Source organism: Dermacentor albipictus, chromosome 10 (genome assembly GCF_038994185.2).
Source record: "Dermacentor albipictus isolate Rhodes 1998 colony chromosome 10, USDA_Dalb.pri_finalv2, whole genome shotgun sequence".
Taxonomy (NCBI): Eukaryota; Metazoa; Arthropoda; class Arachnida; order Ixodida; family Ixodidae; genus Dermacentor; species Dermacentor albipictus.
The window spans coordinates 26844425-26871433 of NC_091830.1; the positions used below are offsets into that span (position 1 = coordinate 26844425).

Genomic DNA, 27009 nt, shown 5'->3' on the forward strand with positions numbered 1-27009 from the left:
ATGAAAGGGGGGCGGAGCTGGTTAGGAGGCCGACGATAACGCCGACGACGACGCGAAACCCAGGAACGGACGCCAAAGAGCCATTTGTGTAGCCAGCCCTCCTCCACAGTCTCTCCTCCTCCCTTCCATCATCCTCCCTCGCCCGGAGAGCCGACAGCGCGCATGCGCGGCGGCGGAGCAGATTCGTCGGCGAGATGGTTACGAGGCCGACGACAACGCCGACGACGACGACGACGCGAAACCCAGGAACGGACGCCAAAGAGCCATTTGTGTAGCCAGCCCTCCTCCACAGTCTCTCCTCCTCCCTTCCATCATCCTCCCTCGCCCGGAGAGCCGACAGCGCGCATGCGCGGCGGCGGAGCAGCAGATTCGTCGGCGAGCTGGTTACGAGGCCGACGACAACGCCGACAACGCCGACGACGACGACGACGACGACGCGAAACCCAGGAACGGACGCCAAAGAGCTGCGCTCTAAAAGAAACAAGAAGAACGCGAACGGTCATCGTTTTGAGCCTTCTGTGCTTTCCGCGCTCCTTAATCTTGACCTTGTTAATCTTCCGTCGTTAACCTCGAGTTGCGCCGTTTAGATCGCGCCAATACCCGCCACGCGGCATATATATATATATATATATATATATATATATATATATATATATATATATATGCGCCATGCTGCTGAGCTCCAGAGGTCATGGGGTGGATCCCGGCCGTGGCGGCCGCCATTCCGGTGAAGGCAAAATGCAAATGAAAAGAAATGAAAAACGCTCGTGTATACTTAGATTCAGGTGCGCGTCGAAGAACCCCAGGTGGTGGTCGAAATTATTCCCAACTACAGCGGCCCTCATAAATACTGATCTTGATTTTGGGACGTGCAACCCCAGAATTTAATTAGCGTTCACATGCGACGCCAATTTGCTAAACTTTCTTCAGAGAAAAGCACGGGACAACGCGCATCGAACAGTTACGATTCAAAATACAGCAAACCTCCAAAAGGGGCGTCGTATTCAGGTACTAATCACACACAGTGCCGAGACGGCCACCACTAAAATGTATTCGTCGGGCCAATATTAGGTAAAGTTAGTTTGACGTCGGACCTAAGTTGTCCAACGTTCGACTTGCGTTGGTTCGTGGTTTCTGCTCTGCTACGGGCATCAGCCTCTTCCAACGCGGAGGATAACCTGAATCCAGCACTGCGCAACATCGCCTATAGAAATTGAACCGCGCCCACAAATCGAAGAACGACACACAAAGCAGTCTCACTTCACCCAACGAGCCCTGCCTCCCTGCCTCGGTCCGACACGCTCGCCGCAGATTAAAAAAAAAATAATAATTATGGAGTTTTAACGTGCAGATTCAGGATCAATTTGGCCATCTCGGTTTATTTAAAGTGGACTTCAATCTATAGGCGCACGATAGTTTGTGCATTGAGGCCTTCATGGGAAGGCTACAGCCGCAGCCAGGACCCAGCCTGCGACCTCAGCAGCGCAACGTCATATCTGCTCACCTATCGCAGCAGGGGAAGGGTTGGGGGCGGGGCAAAGAGCTCGTATTGCTGCAGTGAAGCTTCGTAGAAGAGAAATTCGGGCTCTAGGTAGTTCGCACTAGGCGTGATCGCAAGATGATGCATGTGTCCCCTTCGTTATCGTACGCCGTGTGGTGGCGCTACTTATCTTGCTGCAATGATCATGTTAAAGGAGTAGCCAGAGCATCACGCAATTTTATGCGTGGGTTTTGTTATTGCGCAACATGCCGAACTAACGTGGGACCGAGCAGCGGTCGAGCGTTATGTCTGTCACAAATGATGAGGGTGTACAGACTGCGTATAACGTTACCCGTTCCTTTGTGCCGTGAAGCGTCCACGTTGCATAGAAGTGTAGTAGACTGAAGCAGCAGCTTCTCAACATCTTCACCGTGCCACCTTCATTTCCCTACCATGTTTTGCCCCACCACGTTTGAGTATACCAGGATAGAGTCGCAACACCCATATATAGGCGAACCTCATCTAGTACAGTTCAACCGAACCTCGTCCTTTCTCCCAGTAGAGTTCGTTCTACCGGCCCACGCCGAACCAGCCGCGTATAGACGGGAAGCCGTGAGCGCACTGGTTCGTAGTGATCCGCGAGAGTGTCCGGAATTCCGTACTCGCAGGCACCGAGAATGGTGCCTACAAACCGGAAGCCAACAGGCACCGAGAATGGACGAAGACTAATACAAGGAAGCCGACTTCACACTCTGCGTTCAGGCTATTTTCTTTAATTTTTTTTCTACCAACGTCACGCAGTTTACAACGGACGCGCGCACAACTCCGCGTCAAAACAGCTTGCACGCCACGATGGACTTGGCGACAGTTCCAGGGCGTTCGACCTTCGACCGCGAAGGAGGGGGAGGGGGGGGGACCAAAGGTCGAGCTGGGGTTTGCGGGCATCACGATTTCGCGCCTCTTTAAACAGAAGCGCCGCTCCTCCGATGCCCTCAGATGCACTCGCCGCGCCCTGATAAAGAACGGGGCAGATGTGCCCTCACCCTGCTATCTCTTTCTCACTCACACAGATGCGCGGCGAGCAGCGGTGCGTGTGTTTATCTATTGTGCGTCTCAGAAACAGTCTTTGGTGTGCGCGCATGCGCGAGAGTGTTCGCGTTGCGAGTGTGTTTGTTACGCGTTTCGGAGATGCGCGTAGTTTGGGTATGCGCATGCGCTGGAGAGCTCGTGTGTGTGTGTGTGTGTGAGAGAGAGAGAGCGAGAGTGAGAGAGAGAGAGTATGTGGGAGAGAGAGAGTGTGTGAGAGAGAGTGAGAGTGTGTGAGAGAGAGCGAGAGTGTGTGAGAGAGAGCGAGAGCGTGTGAAAGAGAGCGAGAGCGTGTGAAAGAGAGCGAGTGTGTGAAAGAGAGTGAGTGCGTGAGAGAGAGAGTGTGTGAGAGAGAGTGAGTGTGTGAGAGAGAGTGAGTGTGTGAGAGAGTGAGTGTGTGAGAGTGAGTGTCTGTGTCTGTCTGTCTGTCTGTGTCTGTCTCTATGTGTGTGTGTGTTTGTGTGTGTGTGTGTGTTTGTGTGTGTTTGTGTGTGTGTTGTACGCTTGTTTGAGGGGGAAGAACGTGCGCGCATATGTGCCTGCGTGTGCTTCGTGCGTGAGCGAGGGGGGTGTGCGCGTACGTGTGCTCACATGTGCTTGAGTGTGCTTCGCCTGCATGTGTGTGTGCGCGCGCGTGAGTGCACGTCTCCGGGAAAGAGGAACAAAGAGATAGATAGAGAGAGAAAGAGTACGTGTGCGCAGTCCTATGTGCGAGGAACTCTGGCACTCGGGAGGCCCTCGGCGTGTCCCCCCCCCCCTCCCCGCGCGCTATCTCAAGGACGACGAGAGCTGCTCGCAGAGGACAAACAACGCCAGTACTGCGATGCGCAGGACACGAAGCACAGGGGGCTTCCTTCCTTCGCTGCTCTCGCGTATTCCCGTCGTGCTCCGCAAAAGCGCGAGTCTCTTTCGCGCCCGGTCCGACGGAATACGCGGGCATCGCGGGCGTTGGCAGTGCGAGGAAGTTTCGTGCACCGAGACTCGTAGCTTGCAGCCCCCGTCGAGGCCGCCAACGCCGGAATGTGTCGCACCGGTCGCCGACTCGAGAGAGAGAGAGAGAGAGAGAGAGAGAGAGAGAGAGAGAGGGAGGGCGCCGACGACGCCGAGCGCATTTGCAACAGTTTGCGAATTAGCGGAGGGCTTAAGAGGAAAGCGGTTGTCGCTTTAAAAGTTTTCCTCGAAAACGCCATGTATCTTAAGTCTCTACATTAAGTTTTAGCGTCCGCCGAAAGGTATGTGCATGATGTAAGTCTATCGCCGTTAGGTTGTTAAACGCTCATGTGTTGCGTTACGAATTGGTACACCTACGGTCTGAGCACTCGTCCGTGAAACGGAACTACGTCGCGTGTCCTCGGACAACACGAAGCACACGTGTTTTACGTATGCGGCTATGTACACGTTCACGCTTCCGTGGGTCCCTGGACTCGCGCGCAGAACTTTTGCGATATTTACGGACCGTTTCTCGGGATACGTTTGTGCCACATTTTGTTACAAACTTCGTGACAATTATTTTTCTTTGCCAAACGAAGCGAAGTGTGCGGTGCCACCTAAAGGCGCCATGTTCTAATAATAATAATAATAATAATAATAATAATAATAATAATAATAATAATGTTGGCAAGTCCTATGTGCGCCAGCGCATTCTGTCTGGCACTGCGCGGCAATCATGGCGCAAATTAGGTAAACCGAAAAACGGGTCACATGGCTTTTCGGTATTTGTAAATTTAAAACACAATGATGCTGTTGGAAGGGTGCTGATGATGGAAGGGTGCGGATTAATTGGGACCACTTGGAGTCCCCTTTGACGTGCGCCGAAATTTAAGTGCCACGAAGGTTTCTGCATTCCAGCGCAACCGGTACCCGGCCGCCTCGATCGGGATTCGAACCGGCGACCTCGTGATGAGCAAGCAGCCTAACGTCGTAGCCACCTAGAGACCACGGAGAGGCGTGTTCATACCAAGATGCACTGAAAGAGCGATCGAGAAGCAGCGCTAAAAATCATGCCTCTGAAACAGCAAACCGGTAACTCCTGTTATAACGGGAACGTAGGTAAAACACAAAACACGCCGATACTGAAGGCGGGTGGCTATGCCACCCCGAAGTTCCCGAATCAACTCGCTGCTACGTCACGTATGTGACGGCGTATATTCGCGTCCACTTAATATGTTTAACCGGTAGAGCAGGACTACACTGCAATCTGAAAGACTCGAACGCTTGGCGTTGCAAGTTTCGAGAACACATTGTCTTACAAGACTGCCATAACTATCAGCAAAACGCTTACATTTGTGATGTGACAGCAGCGGTGCCGATGCAAAGCTAAAACCAAAGCAAAAGGAGCTTTCAGCTTTATTTTTGTCGAGAAATAGTAAACCTCTGTCAAATGAACTAAAGTATGCTGGCATACTTTTGAACGAGCACCAGACCAAATTGATTTAGCCCCATATTGTAAACGTTCCTGAACTCAACACTGCACCTGGACTTAATGGATGGATGGATGGATGGATGGATGGATGGATGGATGGATGGATGGATGGATGGATGGATGGATGGATGGATGGATGCTATGAGCGTCTCCTTTGAAAAAGGGACTGTGGGTCGCGCCACCACGCTCTTGTTCTTATTTCGCTTAATGTGCTACCTATATTTAAGAACGCACAATCACAAACACAGATAATTTACAGCATCTGACATTCTTGAGCACTCTTAATTGGGAACTTTGTTTTTGTACGCCTCCTTTATCTGTGGTCTCCCTACTTTTCTGCCACCAAACCTTCAATCGCCCTTTACCAATCTCTATTGCGAATACATTTACTTTCCCCTAGCTCTCCCTAAACCTAAGGGCTTGAAGGAGGCCAGCGGAGCCTAAACCGACCGCTGTGCAGATATCTTCACATTTTAATAAAACACGTTCCATCGTTTCCCTAGCTTTACTGCAGCAAGCACGTGCTTCTTACTCGGCGTGCACCTAGCTTTATGACTACGCGTTATGAGAAAGTAGAAATATAGCAGCACGCCACCACTCGGTAGAAATGGTACCTGCGCTTGACGATCCATGGCGTCCGAGATCCTCCCCGCGCGCGGAGGTAATCTCGGAGGCCATGGACGATCATTCACGGCAACTAAGAAGCGTAGCGCCTTCGGCAGTCGAGGGGCGCCGTTATATGCTCAGCTCGGAGTTATATGCACAGCAGGCGCTTCGGAGTCGAATGATCGTTTGAGAATACGGGGGTTAGTGTCCCTTTAAAGTCACTGGCAAATATTTACACTCGAAGCATTCACGCTGGGTTATACTTAAGCCTATCTCGCCTTCCCAAAATAAGCATAGAGCCCGTCATTTACAATGTTCAGATCTAACCTTTCTTTCCTGCTTTCACGCAAGAATGAAGCAAATACAATAATTCAATCGCGCAGCTTTTCCCGAATAAGCCAGTACAGAACGTCAGCAGTAAGCCTTGCCCAATAATAAGTGCGTCTGCTGGTCCGGCGCGCAATTATACACATGGTTACGTTGTTGCTGTTAGGCGGGCTATTCCGCCGGGACTGCAGCTGTCGCCAGCTGTTTTCGTTCGCAACCGCAAACTAAAGTACAAAGAGGGCGAAAAAACAATGGCGAGGGCGAGGGAAGGAAAAGCATAAACCGACCACGGCCGCAGGGATGCGAAAAACAAAAGCAGTGCTCGAGCACGTACTCGCAAGCAGCTGCGTGGCACGCAGGAAGCGACGCGATGAATCACGAAGAGAGGCCGCGTTGCTAGGTAACGAAGACATCCCCCCCCCCATCTGTTTTTTTTTGTGCCTCAACTATTACACTACAGCGCCTTAACTGTCATTATGTCCATTGCAGAACGAATGGTGCCAGCTGACGCCCGTGATGCGCCTGCAAATTTCCTGTTATTTCATCACACCCAACAGTTCTCTGCCGTCCTCGCTTTTCTTCTGGCGCCCACCCTGAAACTCTAGATAACCAGCTCCCGTTTTTTTCTTAATGTTGACTAGAATGTCGGCTGCCCCCCTTTGCTCTAGTCTACACCACTGTCTTCACATCTCCTAACGGTACCGCTTCCCACTTTGTCGTTCCATCGCTCTTTTCACGCCTCCTCATCTTCTCATGCCTTTTTGTTAACGTGCAATGCAATGGTTGTACAGATCTCTTCTTCAACGACAGCGGTGTAAGATGCCGGTCGTGACCCCCTAATGCTTGCCCGTAAGCGCTCCGTTACATTTTATTTATTCCGTATAGATTTCCTTCTAAACTCAGTATACTATAAAATTCCGGTGCATCGCGAATCAGCAAACCAAACTATTTTTTTTGGCGTAGTTTCACCGTTCTCTAACGTTAACAAATGTCACCGGCTGAGCATGCGAGGGGTTTACTGCGCATGCGCTGCTCGCGCAACATGGGGGGGGGGACGGCAGAGGTAACGACAGAAAGCGCAACGCCGCGCACAAACATACTCTATTATCCGAACAGGTAGAACGAATAGTCTAAATTTTGAAACGGCACACAGGTGAGCGAGTTGGGGTGAACCCAAGTCCGATTTAGACAGCGCGACAGGAAGAGGGCAAGGAACGAGGTAACTATAGACAGGACACGCGCGTTGCTGCGCGTTACAATTCAAATGTTAGTGCAGACAAGCCCTGGCCCCTGCTCCCATTCCATCTCTCGCGAACTACTAGTTTCGCGGCACACAGTCCGGCAGAACGCCCGGACCGCACAACGGCACTGGCCCCCGCTCCCATTCCATCTCTCGCAAACTACCAGTTTCGCGACACACAGTCCGGCAGAACGCCCGGACCGCACAACGGCACTGGCCCCCACTCCCATTCCATCTGTCGCAAACTACCAGTTTCGCGACACACAGTCCGGCAGAACGCCCGGACTGCACAGCGGCACTGGCCCCCGCTCCCATTCCATCTCTCGCAAACTACCAGTTTCGCGACACACAGTCCGGCAGAACGCCCGGACCGCACAACGGCACTGGCCCCCACTCCCATTCCATCTGTCGCAAACTACCAGTTTCGCGACACACAGTCCGGCAGAACGCCCGGACCGCACAACGGCACTGGCCCCCACTCCCATTCCATCTGTCGCAAACTACCAGTTTCGCGACACACAGTCCGGCAGAACGCCCGGACTGCACAGCGGCACTGGCCCCCGCTCCCATTCCATCTCTCGCAAACTACCAGTTTCGCGACACACAGTCCGGCAGAACGCCCGGACTGCACAGCGGCACTGGCCCCCGCTCCCATTCCATCTCTCGCAAACTACCAGTTTCGCGACACACAGTCCGGCAGAACGCCCGGACCGCACAACGGCACTGGCCCCCACTCCCATTCCATCTGTCGCAAACTACCAGTTTCGCGACACACAGTCCGGCAGAACGCCCGGACCGCACAACGGCAGAGGTAAACCGCGGGCTATACACATTAGAGTCACATTTATACACCGGCCGCGAGGGCAGCATTAAGTCCTTTGTTTGCCCGTCTACGTCACGTCGCTCGCTCGCGCATGCCAGCTACGCGTGGAAAGCGCGCGCACGCCGCTGGCAAGCGTTCGCAAAACATGCCGTTTCCTGGTCGCTTTCGGTAATTTTTCAAGCCCGTCTTGCGTAACTTTATTGGCAAGGCGGGCTTCTATTTACAGAATAAATTTTAGAAAGCGCTTTCAACGAAGGCCACGGGCGCCATCTATCGGCCTCGAACGGGCTAACACGAAAGAAGATTAAAAAAAAAAGAGCGCCGAAGCGCTGCAATATTTTCAAGCGAATCTTCCCGGACTCAGCTGGCCGAGGCTGCACGATGCTTCGCTGAATAGCTCGAACGCCCGGCAACACTCGTATAACGAATCTGCTTATTGCAGCCCCGTCTGTACTACACCCGAAACACATGTGTCGGCGGCCGGCTCTGTACGGAATTACGCAGTGAAACGGTACCTGAACATCCACAGCACAACAAATGTGCGCCTTAAAACGCACGAATTCTTTATGAAAACGAAACTGCATACGCCTTCTTTCGTTGTGTTTGTGTGCGTAGGCTCGGCCAGCTTCTTGCCGAGTTAAGTGTGCTGATGTCAGAGGCAGTGTAACCATCGGTCACGTGACGGAGCGTAGGAGAGGGGGAACGAAACTTACTGATTTGCAGCACAGGTGCCTAACTACTCGCTTGGCTGGAAAACCCGTTGTAGAAAATGAACTGCTGCGTGACATTCAATTAACCGCTTCAAATCGATGCCAATAGGTGCGTCGGATCTGCATAATCTACTTCATCGAGGCGACGAACTCGCGCGTAAACAGATAAAAGAGAGGCCGTCGCCAGTAAGGAATCGAGAAACCCGAGGAGAGCCGGAACGCCGCGCGCGCACGTGATCAAACAACAGGCAAGTCGTCTAGGTCGGAGGAGAAAAGGGGTGCGGGGGACTGCTTCCACGTACAGCCACCCCTCCCCCCCCCCTTGTCTGCGCGTGTGTACACAAACCCCGACTCGCGCGTGCCGCTCCGTATCGAGGCAAAGCGCGCACAGCGCAGCGGATGCCGCGACGAGGCCTTTTGTTATCGGTCACGAGCCACTTCCGGCCAAGTCGCCGGCAATATCCGGCGCGCCCTTCCCCTCCGCCCTCAGCTGTTCCCCGTCTCCCCCTGTTGTCAAGCTCCTTCGGCGCGGCGCCTGCCAACGACCGACACGGGGACCCAGGAAGGCCGGCCGACGGCGGTGTTGCTTCGAGCCCGCCCCAGGCGAGGAACGCGAAGGTGACGAATGAAGCCGCGGTTGCGATCCGTCGAAAGCGTAACCACCCCTCCCCCCCCCCCCCCCCCCCCAACCCGATTCCCTCGTCTCATTACGGGAAGACCCGCCGTGGTTGCTCAGTGGCTATGGTGTTGGGCTGCTGAGCATGAGGTCGCGGGATCGAATCCCGGCCACGGCGGCCGCATTTCGATGGGGGCGAAATGCAAAAACGCCCGTGTACTTAGATTTAGGTGTACGTTAAAGAACCCCAGGTGGTCCAAATTTCCGGAGTCCTCCACTACGGCGTGCCTCAATCAGAAAGTGGTTTTGGCACGTAAAACCCCATAATTTAATTTTCATTACGGGAAGGTCCGTGCGCTCTGCCTCTGACAACGATGCCGATGTCTACTGGACTTTGCGGGTTTCCGCAGAACTGGTTTACCGAGCAGATCATAAATGGCTTTGTGCCATATCACTAGCGCAATCAATCAGTGAATCTATCAATCGATCAAACAATCAACCAATCGTACTCTCACGTGAACGGAGACGACACTATCAGCCAATGTTCACATCTGTTTGATTCACTCTACGGGTTGTAACTGCATGGTTTTACGTAATATACAACAATATCGATCAGTCAATAAGTAAATGAACCCGTACTTCCAAGTGAAGAATAATGGAACGGTGACCGAGTGTTCGTATGTGGTGGGCCGGTACAACGTAAAACTATTCCAAACAGTTTTTATTCCAAATCGGCCATTGACCCTGCTAGATGGGTCAAAATGGCTCGGGCTCTGCCCATATAGGCGTGGCGAACGCCCATATGGGCTGGACACGAACCATTCTGGCCTATCACAGAACGCTAATGGCGGATTTGGAATAAAAATAGATAGCAATAGTTTTACGTTATACCGGCTTATAGGGCGTAAATGTCCTTATGGCAGGCACCGTAGGGTTAATGCATAAATAAAGGCAGTTAAACCTCGCTATAACGAAGTTGAAGGGAAAGCCATATAGAATTACTTCGTTATATCCATTGTTTCGGTATATACTTTATTGCAGGCACTGCACTATTAATCTCTATGGTGATTTGAAGGGAAATTTCACTTATTTCGTTATATCCATTATTTCTGATTATCCGCTTCATTACAACGAGGTTTGACTATTGATAGTGACACTAGTTCAACGTGGGACGTCGTAAATGGAGATGGAAGGTATGCGTTTTCCTTACGACGCTAAAACATAAACCTCATATGTTTGTGGCCTACCTCCTAGTCTGTCTTGTGATGTTTTATCCTTGCGTGCATTCATTGTGCGCTGGCTGGCTACATCTGTACTTTCGCGTAAAAGACCGCATACATCGACATTATCGCTGGATGATATCTTGCATATTCTGGACAAAAAAAAAAACTGGTTTCTTTCCACAGCAATGCCATGAAATCCTTTCACATATTCCATTCTTGTATAAACTTCGCACTGCAGAGAAATTGTGAACGGTCGTTTAACTACGAATTCGTCTAGACAGCTGAAACCAGTCCTAATGTTGGATGAGAAACACAGCATCACGTACCTGTATATCCTGTATTCCGAGCAGGGAAACTGGAAAGAAAAAGAACAATCGTTAGCACTTCAGTGGCAAACTTCGCTCAAAATGTAAACGTCAGCCTATATCTCGCGCATAAATTGGGTACAAAATGTAGTTAGCAGTGCGCATCGACGCCCTGCTGAAAGGAGAAGGAATTAGACACATGCTAAGCGGTCTGGCTACACGCACGAGTCGCCATAGGGAATGGGATACCAAGCAGATGGCGCTCAATACTTCACCTTGTACGGAATCTATCATCAATCTATCATCAATCAATCTATCATCATCATCATCATCATCATCATCATCATCTATCTATCTATCTATCTATCTATCTATCTATCTATCTATCTATCTATCTATCTATCTATCTAAACGTTTAATTACAGCTGGAGAAGACAGCTATAAAGATAGGCTGACACGGCACTTCGGGTGTCAGCAAACTCAAGCGATGAAAAAAATACTGGTTATCCAATCGCTGCAGTAAAAACATTTGAGTGAAAGAAATACCTACGAAAGGAAAACAAAAAACGAACGAAGAGTACCGCTAACTGAACGAACAGTACTACTAACCTACATTTTTACAGAATAAAATATTCTGCGTGCTTACATCTGATACCGGAGATACACAGAAGGGGAGAGTCGAGAAAGAGGGGGAGGCATGCGCGGGAATGGTATGGCGATTGAAGAACAACCGGTATACGACAAGCCGAAAAAAAAGAAAGAGAAAAAGAAAGGAACAAAAAAAAAGGCGCCGTTACCAACCAATAGAATGAGCATAGCACGCGAGCCGGAGTGAGCAAGGCCGTTGTTTCACAAGAAGTTTGATTTCGGAGTAAGAACCATTAAGATGCAATGAGACAAAATACAGGCCTCAGCAAACAACAAAAACAAATCAAAACTAGAATATATACATATAGAGAAAGGGCTGCTTCTGAGACGGTGATAAGAGCACAAAGTCGTCTGACCTCGAGAACCGTGCGTCGCGTAGCCTAGCGCGGAAAAAAAAAATAACGAACTTTAATCTGTGGATCTACTGAAGAAAAAAGTGGGGCGTTGTTCTTGCACGCCCGCGTCGGTCGGTGTAGCCGAGATCGCAACCGTGCCGCACGCTGCTGTAGCGCACGGACTCCATAACAGCATGGCTTGCGTGCTGGCGGGTCACGTGGTGGGTCACGCGGGTAACGTGCTCACGTGGTGTTTCTCGTCTCGACGATTGGACAGGATTGGGTGCGAGAAGCGGTGGCACGGAAAGCCGACAGCGAAAGTGCACCAGCGATATGTGCACTCGCACGATTGCGCCGCTGCCGTTGAAGGAAAATTGCGTTTCGAAAAAGAAAGAAAAAGGAGAAAAGTTCACGTGGCATAGAGGGTCAATCATCAGTTACTAGAGGGAATTGCGGCGCTGGTGTCTACGGCAGCTGCAAGCAGGGCAGTTCAGCCACCCATGGGAATCAATGAATCAGTTTAATTCCAGTTCAAAAAGCGGAGCTCCCGGAAGTACAGAGCTTAACAAGGCTTCCTAAATGACGGGTAGTACAAGGATTTGACTAACTTCGTCCTTCTGGCTTTAAAGGGCTTCACCATTTTTGCAAAAGTGATGATGTTTAAGCACCGTGTTATGAATAATCAAATAACCGTAATTAAAGTTATTCGACGGCAGGATTCGAACACAGGACTTCTAGCACAGAAGCCCGATATCGAAACAATTGCGCCACGGACGCTCGTTCCGCTGCAATTAGCAGCTATTATGCCTGCTTGCCGAGTCTCTTTACCTTCTGCGTTAAAAAGTACCATAGATTGCTTTGAAATTTAGTCCAATTTAGGCCCAGATAAAACGCAATAAACGTAGCAAGAATAATGTCGGAAGCCCCAAGCATGAATATCAGACAAATCCATGTACTACCCATCATTCCCACGGTGGCCGAACGATTCCAGCGCCAGAGTTCCATCTAGTAATGCTAGGAAACTATGTATTAGGCTGACTAGATAAATTTCGTAGAATATGCGAGTACCACTTTCAAAGCAAGCGCATATAAAATCGGTGCGTCAGGACCGACAGCAGGCCAAAGCCAAACGAATGCACCATCCAGAGCGAATTGAAAATATTGCTTCATGGAGATACGGAGATTCAATATACAGCGTTGAAATATTGCTTTGCCGAGTGGTTCGCCAGTAATAAGGTAACTTATAAAGAGAGACTTCGCTTGCTTATAAATTATTTAAATTTACGGAATGCGACAAAAGGGGAGGCGCTGACGTGCGGATGGATGGATGGATGTTATGAGCGTCCCCTTTGGAACGGGGCGGTGGGTTGCGCCACCACGCTCAGCAACACCGGAGGCGCTACCATGCGGCATTCATGCCAACTACGGCGCTAAGAATTACAATTGCGACAACCAAGTTGCCCGTATGGGTTATCGCAAGGGCGCTAGCAGCAACACTCATTAGCGTGTAGTTTTTGTTGTTTTGCAAGAGCTACGACGAAACACGAGCAGCTCTAACACACTCGTGCAGTAGAACTCAAAACGACGCTACGACCGCTGCTGCTGGAATGAAACTTTTTTTTGAATTGCTACGGAACAAGTAATTCAAAAACGACCGCGCCGCGTTTTTCCTGGAGGGCCTGAAATTCGGCGCCACGGTTCTTTCCGTTAGGAAAAAGGAGTCCGCTCTATAAAGCTCGCCAGGTACCGCATCAAACTAGGCGCATCTGCGATTTATTCTGTACGAAACAGTGCGACTAGCGCTTGTAGATAAGATACAATGACACCAGTGTGAAAAATGTTACCCTATATGGCCAACTAGTGTACCCGGAAAGGTAATTTACAAATGGGAATTTCATCGACACAAAACTGTCGATAGTGAGTTCTGCGACATAGATCCAGCTTCCTACGGTGAAATATTCAATCACCAGCGTCAGTAATACATATATGTAGCAGTAAAATTTCTCCGAATGGCCTTTGTTTCCGAGAATCGAAGAACAGCAAATATTCTTCACCGTTTCAAGCATGAAATTGACAGGCACAGCGTCGTTTGGGCTAATAAAGAAAACTTGACCAAGCGCGACGGACAACTCGGCTTGACCTTAAGAGCAGGCGAACTTCGGTAAAGCAAGAGCCTGCATTAGATTTGACATACTATTCAAGGGTTCAACGACAGTGGGTCTGGTCACGTAACATAGCGAAGAGGCAATAGCTATCGCAGACCAAGTGAAACTTTAGGGAACGAAAAAGGTAGAGACCTTGCTACACTCGTACACACAGCGAAAATGGTCACCCATTAACACTGTGGGACCAATAACTGTACGGCTTTCTTGACAGCAGTTTATGACAAAGGTATTAAACTCTACGGTCCCTTGTCGAACACACCTTGGTCCAAAGAGTGTCCTTGTCACACAACTTGCAAAAGCCCGGAAATGTCTCTACTTTCATTTTTGACTTGGTCAGTGGACCGTCACGCCATCGTCATTGCTTGAACATTATACGAACTTTCTCAATTTCATTCTCGTTTTCTGCCATTCTCCATAATATATGCTAATGTATGGGTCAGCTGAGCCGAGACTGCCCAGCCACGCACACACGCCAAGAAATTACGCGGACTGGACTATCATCGTGACTTCCTGCATGCATTTCGCGGAAGTATAGACATTCTATACATCTATGCACTATCCATAAATTGTCAAAACACATTGTCAACGGTTGAGCAATACAGACAAACAAACAAACACACATAGCAGAGGTATCGTACTATCCGCCGGCACAATTTCCAACGTCGCACGCAAACGCTTCTCGGCGAGAGAGTGGCCCACGAATGGTGAACGGTCGGATAAGAAACCAGCGCCGGCCTCGGTCGGTTACAAGCTCCCCCTCCCCCCCCTCTCCTCCTCCAAGGACGGCGGAGGCGCTGATGCAGGCCAGCCGATTGCCGACGCGCTTATAAGCACGCGCCGCAAACAAGTGCCTCGCACTTCCACTTTATACCCTACGGCCAATCGTTCGCGAAAGCCGCAGAAAAGGCCCGGGGCTAAGCGGAATCCCTGGTGCGGAGCGCGAAGATATTCCCGCAGTAAAGATACGTGCCGTGCCCATACGCTCGTGCGAGCGCGGGAAGCGATGCGTGATCGCGGTGGGGGCCGATAGAGGTCGCTGCGTCGAGGGACGTTCTTTAAGGACGTTTCGGCCCCGGCCACAGAGAACACTATGTTGAAGGTCGTAACAAACCATCCTCTGGTTTGCTTCAAACGTTTGCAATGTTACGGGATTTCTTTCCGTGGTTGATTTACAGCAACTGACCCTGCGAATGGTCTTGCTTTAGTGCACAGAGAACAGCGGCCTGCAGCACTCTACACAAACGCGACAACCGGCCCCTTCAGTGGAAGCAGAATCCTTGGAACCTTCGGTCCCAGCCGACGTGAGCCCGCTTTGCTTTAAAAGCACTGGTGCTTTTTTTTTAAAGAATACTGGGTTTGTATCCAATAGCCGTCGTCAAACGTCTTCACTGTTTCTGCGGGCAGGCTCTTTTCATACATTCTGCTCTCCTTTTTTATATTCCCTTCCGGCCAGTACATAGCAGGCTACCCGACGGCTACCCTAGTTAACCATTTTGCCATTCATCTCGTATGTTATGTCTCTCTTTAGATCAGAGAGAGCAAGACGGAAGAAGATGAAAATAGGGACAGAGTTAACCCTACGCACGCACCAGAGTATGAGCTGAAGAACGGCAGATGGCCCCTTCCACATTAGTACAGTTCGAGAATCGTAACCAAGCGAAACAGTGACACAAAGCTTAGCGATGTCACTAGGGATTGAACCTAGTGCAATTAACACTCTCCCTAGTTCACAAGTGCGCGTCTCCGGGATGCACATTTGCTTAAATAATGGCGGCACCGAAAATCGTTCAAGCGAAAACGAAGGGCTAGCTGCACATGGTGGGGCTTGTCGCTTGCGCGTGGTTTTATGAGCAGTGTCATAACAAAAGCAAACCGGGCTTGTACACACTGTTCAGCAGAATGACTACACCACCATTATGTGGACAAACTGCCTCGCAGGAGAGCTAGCTTCACAAATTTGAACCCATCCGCGGCGCCGTAGCACGAGTGCGCAGAGTTGCGAGTGAGGCATGGTACCGGTAGGTCACCGACAAATATCAGTGTCCTGAACATAACGTATATGGGAGGCTCAGCGCCATCCGTACATGTTAAGCCTAGCGATACTAAAGAGCTCCGTAGGCCCAGCTATCACATAGGTTCGGTCCAGCGTTAACGTCATTTTGAGCAGATCCAGTGGCATCCATGTCCATGGCCCATAGGCAACAGAATATCACGCTGGAAGGATGGAACCTTCGCGGAAATATCATGAGAGCACAATAGCAGTCATGTTTCCTTCTTCGGAAACACGACGCCAGGCTCTTGTTGCCGGCTGGCGGATACGAGGCCCTGACGTGTTCTGCACTGCACGGAATTAGTGAAACGGAGCGCACAGTTTACATTTATTTAGTATTTACCCTCAGGACCTTTGGGGCGTTACAGAGGGGGTGGTTGCATGGTTGTACAAGAACAGAATCTAAAGTTGCGGATGAAATCAAGAAAAAACGAAGAAAAACAAAACACACACATACAGAAAGCATACATTGCAGCGCTTTAAAAAGCATTCGAAGTACAAAGATAACCTAACGTGTCGAAGCTACAAATGCAGAAAATTTCTCATCGCGCCCTTGAAGTTATTGACTTGCCGGAACGTCCACCTATCCGGAACCTGCCACGCATCCGAGCATCCTCGTAGCCAAATATCCGTACAAGGTATCACTAAACAACCGTGTAGCTAAAACGTTCGCGTATATACCGAAGACCAACCGCGCAACGAAAAACAAACAAACCGCAGCGAACCGGACTGACTGAAGCTCTCCAACGCCGCTTCATCGCAGAAACCGATCACTTCTGTCTAAGTCGTGAGGCCACAGTCCTTGGATGTTCTCCACACCGCCGTTGCATGTGCCCGCGCGGTGGAGGGGTCCGCTATATACTGCATACGACGAGAAGCCATTATTACACGCCGGTGCGTGATCAGCGGAAGCTGCGCCTGCGGCCATTTTTGTTTCAAGCTCCACGTTCGTCCTTCGCACCCGAAAGGTGCCGTCGTCCACAGTCAAACAAACAGCAGCACTCGCTCCCCCCTCCACCCCTCTCCTTCAGCAGTGCCGGCGGAAACAGGTGGCAAGAACAATTAAAAGCGACCGTTCGGGATCGGACAACAGTGCTAAGTATGGACAGAAGCTGGGTTCTGCGTCTTCGTTTGTTTGTTTTTGACAAGAGCCCGTAACAACCTCGCTTTGGTCATACTGTGATCACGCCCACGCAAGTATAGCCTTGACCGACTGATGGGTTTAACATCACCTGGCGATTCTACTGGCAACAAGTGCAGTGCCACCAGCAGGGTCACAACGCTTGCCTGTTCTAGAAAAGAAAATATACACAGAGGAATGACAGTAAAGAACAGAGATACTAAAAAGTGGAAAAAAGGGAGACACATTGAATGTAAAAGAATGAAAAAAAAAGAATGTGCACATGCAGAACAATATTGCTAAATTACATTCTAAAAGGTATTATGGGAGAAATAGCAAAGGAGTTTGGACTGAAGAAGTAGTCCTAGAAATATTTTGTTTTATTTCACTTACTAGACTGGTTATGAGCAAAAAGGTGAAATTTTCTTTTTTTAGTTTCGGGCCTCTTACGACAGCACCACTATATGTCAGTGAGACGTCACAGCTTACCATGAATTTTGACTTATTTCGAACCATTGTGGCGCGGAAAGCGTTCTCGAAACTTTCTGAAGTTTAGTATTCGGCTCCTTCAGAATACGATTAGGTCCCATCTTTACCACTAAAAAATGAAAGTGAGCCCCAGCACAAATAATCATAGTCCATGACGTCATGGGCGGGGTGGCGCGGGTAGTTCACGACGACGTCCCCACCAGTTTGTCCAATTTTCGCGATTTTTTTTTTTACTAACCAAGCCATCTCTCGCAGTACGAGCGGCATTCTCGGTATTGCAGAAAGGTAAGTTACTAAAAAAGATCCACTTTTTTCTTCTCTTTGCTTTCACTTGAACGTTGTTAGGCTTAAAAACGCAGGTCGGGTGTATATATTTATAGGCTTAAGGTGAGTAAGACCGAGCTAGCGCCTATTGGGCTCCCAGGGCGCAACTGTTTCCGCTCGGCTACCCGCGGAAATGAGGCATTTGTTCTTCGACCATCGGAGTCCGCTCCGTGACTCGGTGATAGCTTTCGGCGAAACGAGCAATAACACGCCGTTGCTGCGGCGAGCGGGGCTTCCGGTGAGTTGGCGTGCACTGTACGTGTCGATTGCTATTATCTAGGAAACCAAGCTACGATACGAACGTATACTCAGTGACATGCGCTCTCTTACTGCGGCGCTTGCAAAACGCCGGCAGAGAATAATTAATAATATTTGGGGTTTTACGTGCCAAAACCACTTTCTGATTATGAAGGCACGCCGTAGTGGAGGACTCCAGAAATTTTGACCACCTGGGGTTCTTTAACGTGCACCTAAATCTAAGCACACGGGTGTTTTCGCATTTCGCCCCCATCGAAATGCGGCCGCCGTGGCCGGGATTCGATCCCGCGACCTCGTGCTCAGCAGCCCAACACCATAGCCACTGAGCAACCACGGCGGGTGGCAGAGAATAAGTGCGGTACTGTACGATAAGCGGGAAACAGCCCGTCCAGTGCAAGGCGCTTGCTTCATGCCGGTTATTCATGCATAATATGAATGCGTGTTGTATGAATTTGTCGATTTTGTGTCCTTAGTATAAGTTTCCTTGAATGCATCGCTGTTTATTGGTCATCACAGGGCACGAGAAGTTCTCTGGCCGCACGCAGTGTACCACTGTGAACAAAGTTTAAACGTACTGAAGTTACTGGTGCACTGCTGTACCTTATGGCCGTATATGGATTGCGTATGCTGAAGCTTTGCACCCACTTAAAAGATGGGCTAATGTCACTTTTTTGCAATGCTTGTTTGAGTGGAACATTATAGCTAGAAATATTTAATAACCGTTGTCTTAACGGTACGTCGGGACGATGACCTTTATGCATGCACGCCCTTAGCTCTCGGCCTAAACTTGAATTTTCAATCAATCAATCAATCAATCAATCAATCAATCAATCAATCAATCAATCAATCAATCAATCAATCCATTTGAATTGAAGGCGAAGAACCCCCTAGAATCACAACGTGCACAGCAACAGAAGCCGACGGCACGACGCTGGGCTAACAGTTCGTTGGTCATAACTGTTGCTGTTGGTCACGTGTTGCTTAGTGGTGGTCATTTGCTGGTTATTGGTGACAAGTTAGTAGTCCAGCTTGGTCCCGTCATCTTCTATTCCTGCGTAGGTTGTTTTTTTAGCTTCCTCTTCACCTTCGACCACGTGCCAACTGACCCATCTTCCGACCTTGTTAAATCGAAACGAAAAACGAATCGGTCACAACGCGGAATAAAGGGGAGTGTTGCGCAAGCCCCACCAACCAGAGTTTTCTGCTCGTCCCCATAGAGCCCCCGCTGGTCTGCAGCCAGGACAGCGCCAGCAGCTACGTACGAAACTACACCAGACGTCAACCCGAAACCCCGTTGAGGCCAGCCAGCAACGAACAGTGCATAGCACGGCGGCGGCAGCGGCGGCCGCGAATGTGGGCCGCACAGGAGAGGCGAGTCCTATACCCAGCCCAACCAGCCTTGATCTCGTTTATGCGCTAAAAAAGAATCCGCACGCGCGCCTCGGTGTGCGCTCGCCGTCAGCACTATATGCACGGGTGGGGGAGGGAAGCCACGCAGTTACAAGTGGCGATTCTCGCGCGGCCAAGGCAAGAATAAGGGCCTACATACCTACTACATAGACGCAAATACATACTAGAGCCCTCTAGTTCTGAGATATGTCTTTCTCTTTTTTTTTACAACCTTTTCTTCTGCCCCTTGGTTATTCGATGTGCCCGCTACGGTGCGCTATGCCTAAGTGGTTCTATTTTGAATCTGCCAATGCATGGAAACTATGTCACAGTGTAGCTGCGCCATACTCATAGCCTACATTGTCGGCATCAAATTATGGTTTACGGGGAGCAGGATTAGTGAAAAGAGCCGAATTTCCGCGAAAGCCACCGTACAAAACCCTCGAATGCAGAGCTGCAGCTTGCATTCGAGGGCGTGAGCAGCGCAGTGATCTTTCTTATTAGGAGCAGGAAGCCTCAACGGAGCGGCTTTTAAATGAACGGCGTATAGTGGAGCTTGTTCCGGAGTAATTTTGACCACTGGGGAGGGGGGGGGGGGGGGGAGTTCTCTAACATGGACCGATGTTTAAGTACACACGAGCGTCTATGCATTCCGTCCCTATATAGAAAATGCGGCCGCCGCTGCCGGAAGTCGGACCCACGACCTCGCACTCAACAGCTGATCCCGCCGTGGGCTCCACTGCGAGCGTCGAGTGACGCAACACTGCACGTGCACTCAATCAGGAGCCTTAACGCTGTCACTTCCCGAACCAAGCACAAGCCGCGGAAGCAACTAACGAAGGCTTAATCGATCATGGTCGTCATCCCATGTCCCTTTGTAACAATCCTTATTCCTTTACCCCCATTACGTCATCGCTGTCTTTACGACTGCCGAAAGTAACAAAGCGCCGGGCGCAGTGTTGCGTCAAGCAAGGTCGAAAAGGCAGTGCGGCTGTGCAGGATGCACAGCGTTATTGTTGTTGACGTACGTACAAGCGAAGAAAAAAATGGGCAAGTAAAAATGAAGCTGCGAGGAGAGAAAAGAAATATGCTGTCAGCAGAACAGAAGAGAAATGGCGCCCACGTCAGGAAAGAAGACGGATGTCGATTGACTCACGGTCCGCACGACAGAGCAGGATTCCCGGGCACGTCGAAGTACGAACTACCGAAAAAAAAATCGCACTCGGTGTCGACCGCCGTTTTGCGCAACTGCTAACAAGATCCCTATAGGCTACCCGTTTAGAAGAACAAAAGACCGCTGTCGGCGTAAGCATGAAGAATTGATGTACCATGGAAGACACGAAAGATTAAGACTTGGTGACGCCAGTGACGTCGCAGTGAAATTCTCGCACAAGCTCTTCGCGGACTTAGACTTCGAGATCTGACGCCGCCAGATCTTGGTCATGCAATGAATGTGAGAAGCTTCAGGATTTCCTTCCAGTGATCGCATGCCCGACTAACGGCGGCATGTTGCCACGGCTGGAATGAAGACGAGTCCTACCTGCACATGCTTGCACACTGTACACACATCTGCATGACGAGAGCCACGCCTACGTTTCCCATGTCATAGCTGCTTGAATAGGCGCTGACTTGCGAAAACCGTGCAGCTTGGTAAACTGCGTCACTGAAAAGTTGGTTTTACAAATGCTGAAAACGAAACAACTCGCTACGCCATAACCGCCCGAACGCACTATGGATCCAGCTCCGGCCATCAACTGCCACGGAGCAACTCCAGCGCCATCACGCGCACGCCTCCCGCATAGCCTTGCCATACAGAATACACAGCGGCAGTGCGTGCAACCACTGGCAAAGGAGATCAAAGCGCGGCGTTTTATACCAGGTCCCCCAACCTTTCACGCCATATCTGCAGGAACAAGCCAAGTATCATATCTCTTGCCGCGCTTGCTTGTCGCCCGCCACTAACACACATACGTGCTCACACTGTACAGAACACACCGTTGCAGCGGCGGCGAGACGGACGAGATCAAAGAGAACCACCAGCTATAAGCAATACATGTTTCCAGCAAACGGGCCAACAACACAGCGCCGACGCCAAGTCGTCGCATTCTAGCTTCACCCGGTCAGTGAAGTCGCCGTCAAGCGAGCCGCTGCCGCAGTTCGTTATCTCAATCGCCGCCTCAGTGGGCGCCAGATATAAGGGGCTATCGGCCCCGCTGGTGTTGTGTGGCGTAAACGCCCGAGCGTGCGACTTTTCCTTTATTTTTTAACGGTGTGCCGGACGAGGCATGCCCTCCTGTCGCGCACAACATACACGTACACGCAGGCGTCGACAGGACAGGAACGACCGCTTGCTCAACACCTTAAGGTTTCCTACGAAAAAATTCGGGACAGACTCAGATTCCGCCATGTTGGTGTTTTGAACCAACGAGCGAAAACCGCAAAGCGTCACCAGTGACGAACCAGTCTAAGCTGACAAGAGGGCTAATTCAGCGACATGGCAGAATTCGACGCTGTCCCGAAAAGCAGACCAGATATACTAATCTGGACAACGGCTACTTCCGCCACATTGTGGAATTCTGTAATGGCGGCATTTTCGGCCAATCAGAGAGGTCGCAGCAGCCCTCTGGGCCAATCAGAGCTGACAAGATGGCGCATTCGACAACGTGGCGGAATTCGCCGATGTATTGTCAGGATTGGGGGCTCAATCCCATCGTCCGTGGTCCTTTGCCAAGATTGGAGTACGGCATGAATTCGGAGGTAGCTGGCCCATGCCGTCGTCCAACTTATTTACGCTGAGATCGTTGATGAAGTGAAGAACTGCTTCTCATCGAGAACGAGGAAAAAGGGTTTATTTACAGAAATTAAATCAGTCTAACATGACTGCTTGAGAAAAAGAGTAACAGTCCAACATGACTGCATGAGAGAAGTGACTCAGTCTAACATGACTGCTCAAGAGAAGTGTCCTCAGCATTCGCACAACCACAGTTTTTATACACTCGATGCGCCGGTCCTACGACGCGGCGACTGTTCGTTTCCTCATCACCAACTCGCCGCTGCTCTGCAGAACAGTTTACGTACACAAAGGCAACCGCGCTCTGATGCCCGACGACGGCGTTGGCGGGTGCCGTTCCGGGAACTATCGTTGCCGATCGAGGGTCGCTCGTTGTTCCGTGCCACTCCGAACCGTGAGAAGCACAAAAATAGGTCGTTCCCGCGGCAGCTTGTCCATGCGTGTCAAATCAGCTCCGCGTTGGGGAACTCCGGAATCATTGTTCACGCACCGAACTAGTTCCGTCACAATGTCGAAGGGGCTGGAGGAAGGCGGCGGATTCCAGCGCAAAGGTCGCTTCTTTGAACGCCTCCCAGCTGCAGCCACGGAGAGGGAGAGGTGCGCGTCGTGTCGCCCTGTCGTAACTGTGTGGCAATCTTGTTTCGCAGCACGCCATTCTTGACAGTATATATAGTAGCATCCCAGCATGGGAATGACGGGTGCGGAGGAACTCGCAGCGACGAGCGATGGCATGAATTAGCCTAAACATCGTTTTTCTGGCTTCGATCGACTTCGTGACTCTGCAAACTGACAGTTATTCAACAAAATGCGTTGCATCTATGAGTGCTTCGACACACAATGATTACGCACAAGCGCTCGTCTTCGTCTCTTTTTCGTCCGTAGTCTGTAGGCAAGCTGCAACGCATGTCGTCACGTAGGTGCAGCATTCCGCACGAGCAAATGCGTACGCACGCGCAAAGAAGGCAATTCTTACTGTACTGGCCTGAACTTTCTCTTGCTGTTCCATCGAAAATGGGCCTGTTCACTTTTCAGTTATATATGTGTAGCCTTTCGTGGGAGTTCTAATTTCTGACCAAGTTAGTGGAGATGTAGGACTTCGTATTGTTTCCACTGAACCTGCGAACCATTGTCAATCCCCGTCCGTGGGTACGTCATATTTAAAAGGCGACAACGATTTTCCCTGCAGAAAAGATAAACGCTACTGCTCAAAAGTTGTATCAACGTAGTCTTCTCTATTTGTATTACGTCTGCTTGCTTGCACAAACATGAACCGTAATTGTTTATGTAACGCTGCGGTGCCTGTTGCAATGCAGGAACACGACAAAACAGAAGACAGACAGACACATACAAGTACTGACGAATGATAACACACCTGGTGGATCTGATCTGTGTTCTGCTCCACATTCCAGTTTTTTGACGTTCAAGACTATGCGCGCCGCACTGCCTCCAACGTATCGTCGCGCTCTGGTATATGTGCAGTGCATTGCCCTTTCTTTGCCGTTCCTAAACAAAGGCACACACACAAACACATACACACAAAGATCTTCAAGGTGCTTTCTCTGTCCGAACTTCAAGCGTCATCTTCCCACGTGCTTTTCAGGGTGATCTGTTTGCGATCTCATCCGGCACAACTGTTTGCGCACGGATAACAGTCCGCCTTTGTTCGCCTCAGTAAATAAGAAAAAAGCGTTAAGTGGTTACAAGCATAGGCACTTTACCGGCTCGCCCAAGCAGATAACTTGTACAGAAATACAGCAGATAACATTGCACGGACGCCGCACGTATGTCCCTGCCCTTGAGAGGAAGACACGGACGGACACACCAGTGTACACGCAGAACTGCCTTCTGCGGACCCTCAAACACGTAGTACATAGCTGTTGGGACACTGCGATACCGCCGACACCACGCCGATCCGGAATTCCCTCGCGCTTTTCCCACCGCGGAAAAAGCACCTGGCTTACGATCCTGGACGAGTGCCAGATCACAAACCCACGGCTTCGGTTACACGATCTACGTGTTCAGATACGTGGTAGCATCAAAGCTGCGAGACCGGCGCCTCGAGTGTGCGTATATCCGTGCACCTTTTACATAAAAAGCAACGCCTAATTCGCCACTCACGAACGCGCTCAAGGCAAGCGCTACTCCGCGTTATTCGTGTCGCGGGCAACGTACATACACCCTCGCGTTATCCGTGTTCGGTGAGCACGCGATATGCGTGTTGAGCAAAGCAGGATGCTGTATAAGTGGACCAAGAAACCGTCATTGATTTTTTTTATTTGTTCTTATCGTCACATGATACTAAATGATACGTTTAGGTATTCGCCGTTGTTGCGGTGCCAACGACGCAAACAGTTCTCGCGTGCTTAAACCAATCATGAAGATCGGGACTAAAGTGTAGGTGAGAGCCAGAACCTGTGCTTCAAGAATGTTTCGTGGACATGTAGAGAATTACTTTGTGCCAGACGATGACGTCAGTTTCGTTAACCTTCTGTGGCAGGAACTTGCACAAGTAATCATCAGATATGAACGCTTTCCGCAAGAAAACACTGCGTATTCCTAGTGCTGAGACTATAATCATTGCTCTAATTCGACTCGTATAGAAATTCCCAGCCACCAAGACGAACACCCGGCGTCTTACACAACCTCTCTCCTCATTTCTATACGTGAAGAAAAATACCCTTCATCGCTTTCATTTTCCCTTTTTATTATTGCACACACGCAAAACATACGAAGTATCCAAACCGGTTGGACCCACAACCAAAGGCTATAAGTTGCGGTGACAATGGAGCAGTTGCAACCAGGCAAACACCGGCCCTCATTATATAAAATACGGCCAGAACACGCCTCCTTTACATATACGAGAAGTAAATAACTTGCGTAAATAGTGAATACACATACTAGAATGCATACACATACATGCGCACTCACATCGCTCCGTCGTCGACATCAAAATCGCCCATCAGCAGCGTATTTGATGTGCACTGCCGGACTGAAAGGCCCTCTCCACCGATTTCCAATTACCCTTGCCTTTTGTCAGCCCGACTCCATTTTGTGCCCGCAAACTTATATTAATTCCCCATCTTAACACAACCTGACCTCCCACCGTCCTGAACTGCGTTTATTTCCGTTGGGTAGAAATAATCGTACCCTTAATACACAACCGGGAAAGTTGCTCTATGCATTACACGAACTGCCGACATTCATTTTTTGCTCTTCAATCCCAGTTATAAAATGTCGCCTGCGCGCGTCTGATCTCTAAATGTATACAACGCCATCTTCCTGCCCGTTACGTCACGCCCATATGTATATTCTTTTATTGCGATAGCAATTATATGGACACTCCAGGCGCGTTTCTGCCGTCGCCGTGATGTTCCGTATAAAGTCCAAGAGCGATAACACCGTCGCCGCGCGCCCTGCACTGTATGTGTCAGTGAAAGCGTGCGACGGGAGCCGACGATCGAGGCTTAATCTCGCCCGCGCGAGAGGGCAGAAAGCACGGAGAGGAAGCGCGCCGTCTTGCGTCGCGCGCGAGGCACCCGACTTCCCGCGGAACCGGTTAAGTCACGCCCGTATGTATCTTCTTTTAGTGCGACAGCAATTATATGGACACTCCAGGCGCATTTCTACCGTCGCTGTGACGTTCCGCTAAAGTCCAAGGGCGATAGCACCATCGCCGCGCGCCCTGCACTGTATGCGTCAGTGAAAGCGTGCGAGGGGAGCCGACCATCACGGTTTAATCTCTCCCGCGCGAAAGGGCAGAAAGCGCGGAGAGAAAGCGCGCCGTTTTCCGTCGCGCGGGCGGCGTTCTACTCCGGCTGTAACTGCGCGTGTGGCGGCTGCATGCGGTCGCGCGACCGTATCTTGAGGGATATGCGTTGGTACCAGAGCCTAGGTGCCTCGGCGGCTCTTAGCTTTGAGCGCGCTGTGTTATTGACGCTCAGATTCCGTTGAAGCGATAGACAGCACGAAGGTCACTTCCCTCGCTGGTGCTGCTGCGTTTCCTCACCCCAACTTTTTGACAGCGAGTGTCGGCGGTCATCCGGTGTGATGTGTTTATGTTTGCTATGCGCGCTGACACCGTGTCTACAAGTTTACAAGTTCATACGGTCGATAAAAGTACAATGTTTGCTTCGTATGGCCGTCTACTAATTTGCTATCGCAATCGATGCTTCGCCTTTTGTTCGAAACTGCGACTTTTCTTTCTTCTATAGCTCGCAGCGCAGCTTATAGCTTCTCTAATTTTGTTCCAGGGAATCCTTCAGGAGGAGCAGCTATCAATTAACGATTCCAACCATCACCACGTAACGAAGGAAAGATCTTGGTACGCTAGAACATTTCGAAAGAGCAGATGGCCAGTCAATCGCAATGTTCGACACGTTATCAGCGGAGACGGCTGGCCAATGGCTAAAAGCACTTGTGAAAACGAAGCACGCGGGAATCAGGTCCTCTGCCTATATCGCTTACAAGAACAGATTCATCGCCAATCTGGCGCGGCGGCTACCTTCAGTCACCATCCAAGTTAACAGCACCGACGACAGCGGTGTCCGCGTTAGCCGTTTAGCTCGGAGATATGAGAGAGGTAGATAGAGACAGAGAGAGAAA

General features: G+C 50.3%; 1 protein-coding gene across 1 annotated transcript in view; it reads right to left on the bottom strand.

Annotated features, from left to right (window-relative positions):
• LOC139050799 (fibrous sheath CABYR-binding protein-like) overlaps nt 1-27009 on the bottom strand; it is a 135609-nt gene that overhangs the window by 53877 nt on the left and 54723 nt on the right. Inside the window, exon 2 of the mRNA XM_070527561.1 lies at nt 10860-10888. The gene's annotated coding sequence lies outside the window, so the exon portion shown is untranslated. The remainder of the gene's footprint in view (nt 1-10859; nt 10889-27009) is intronic.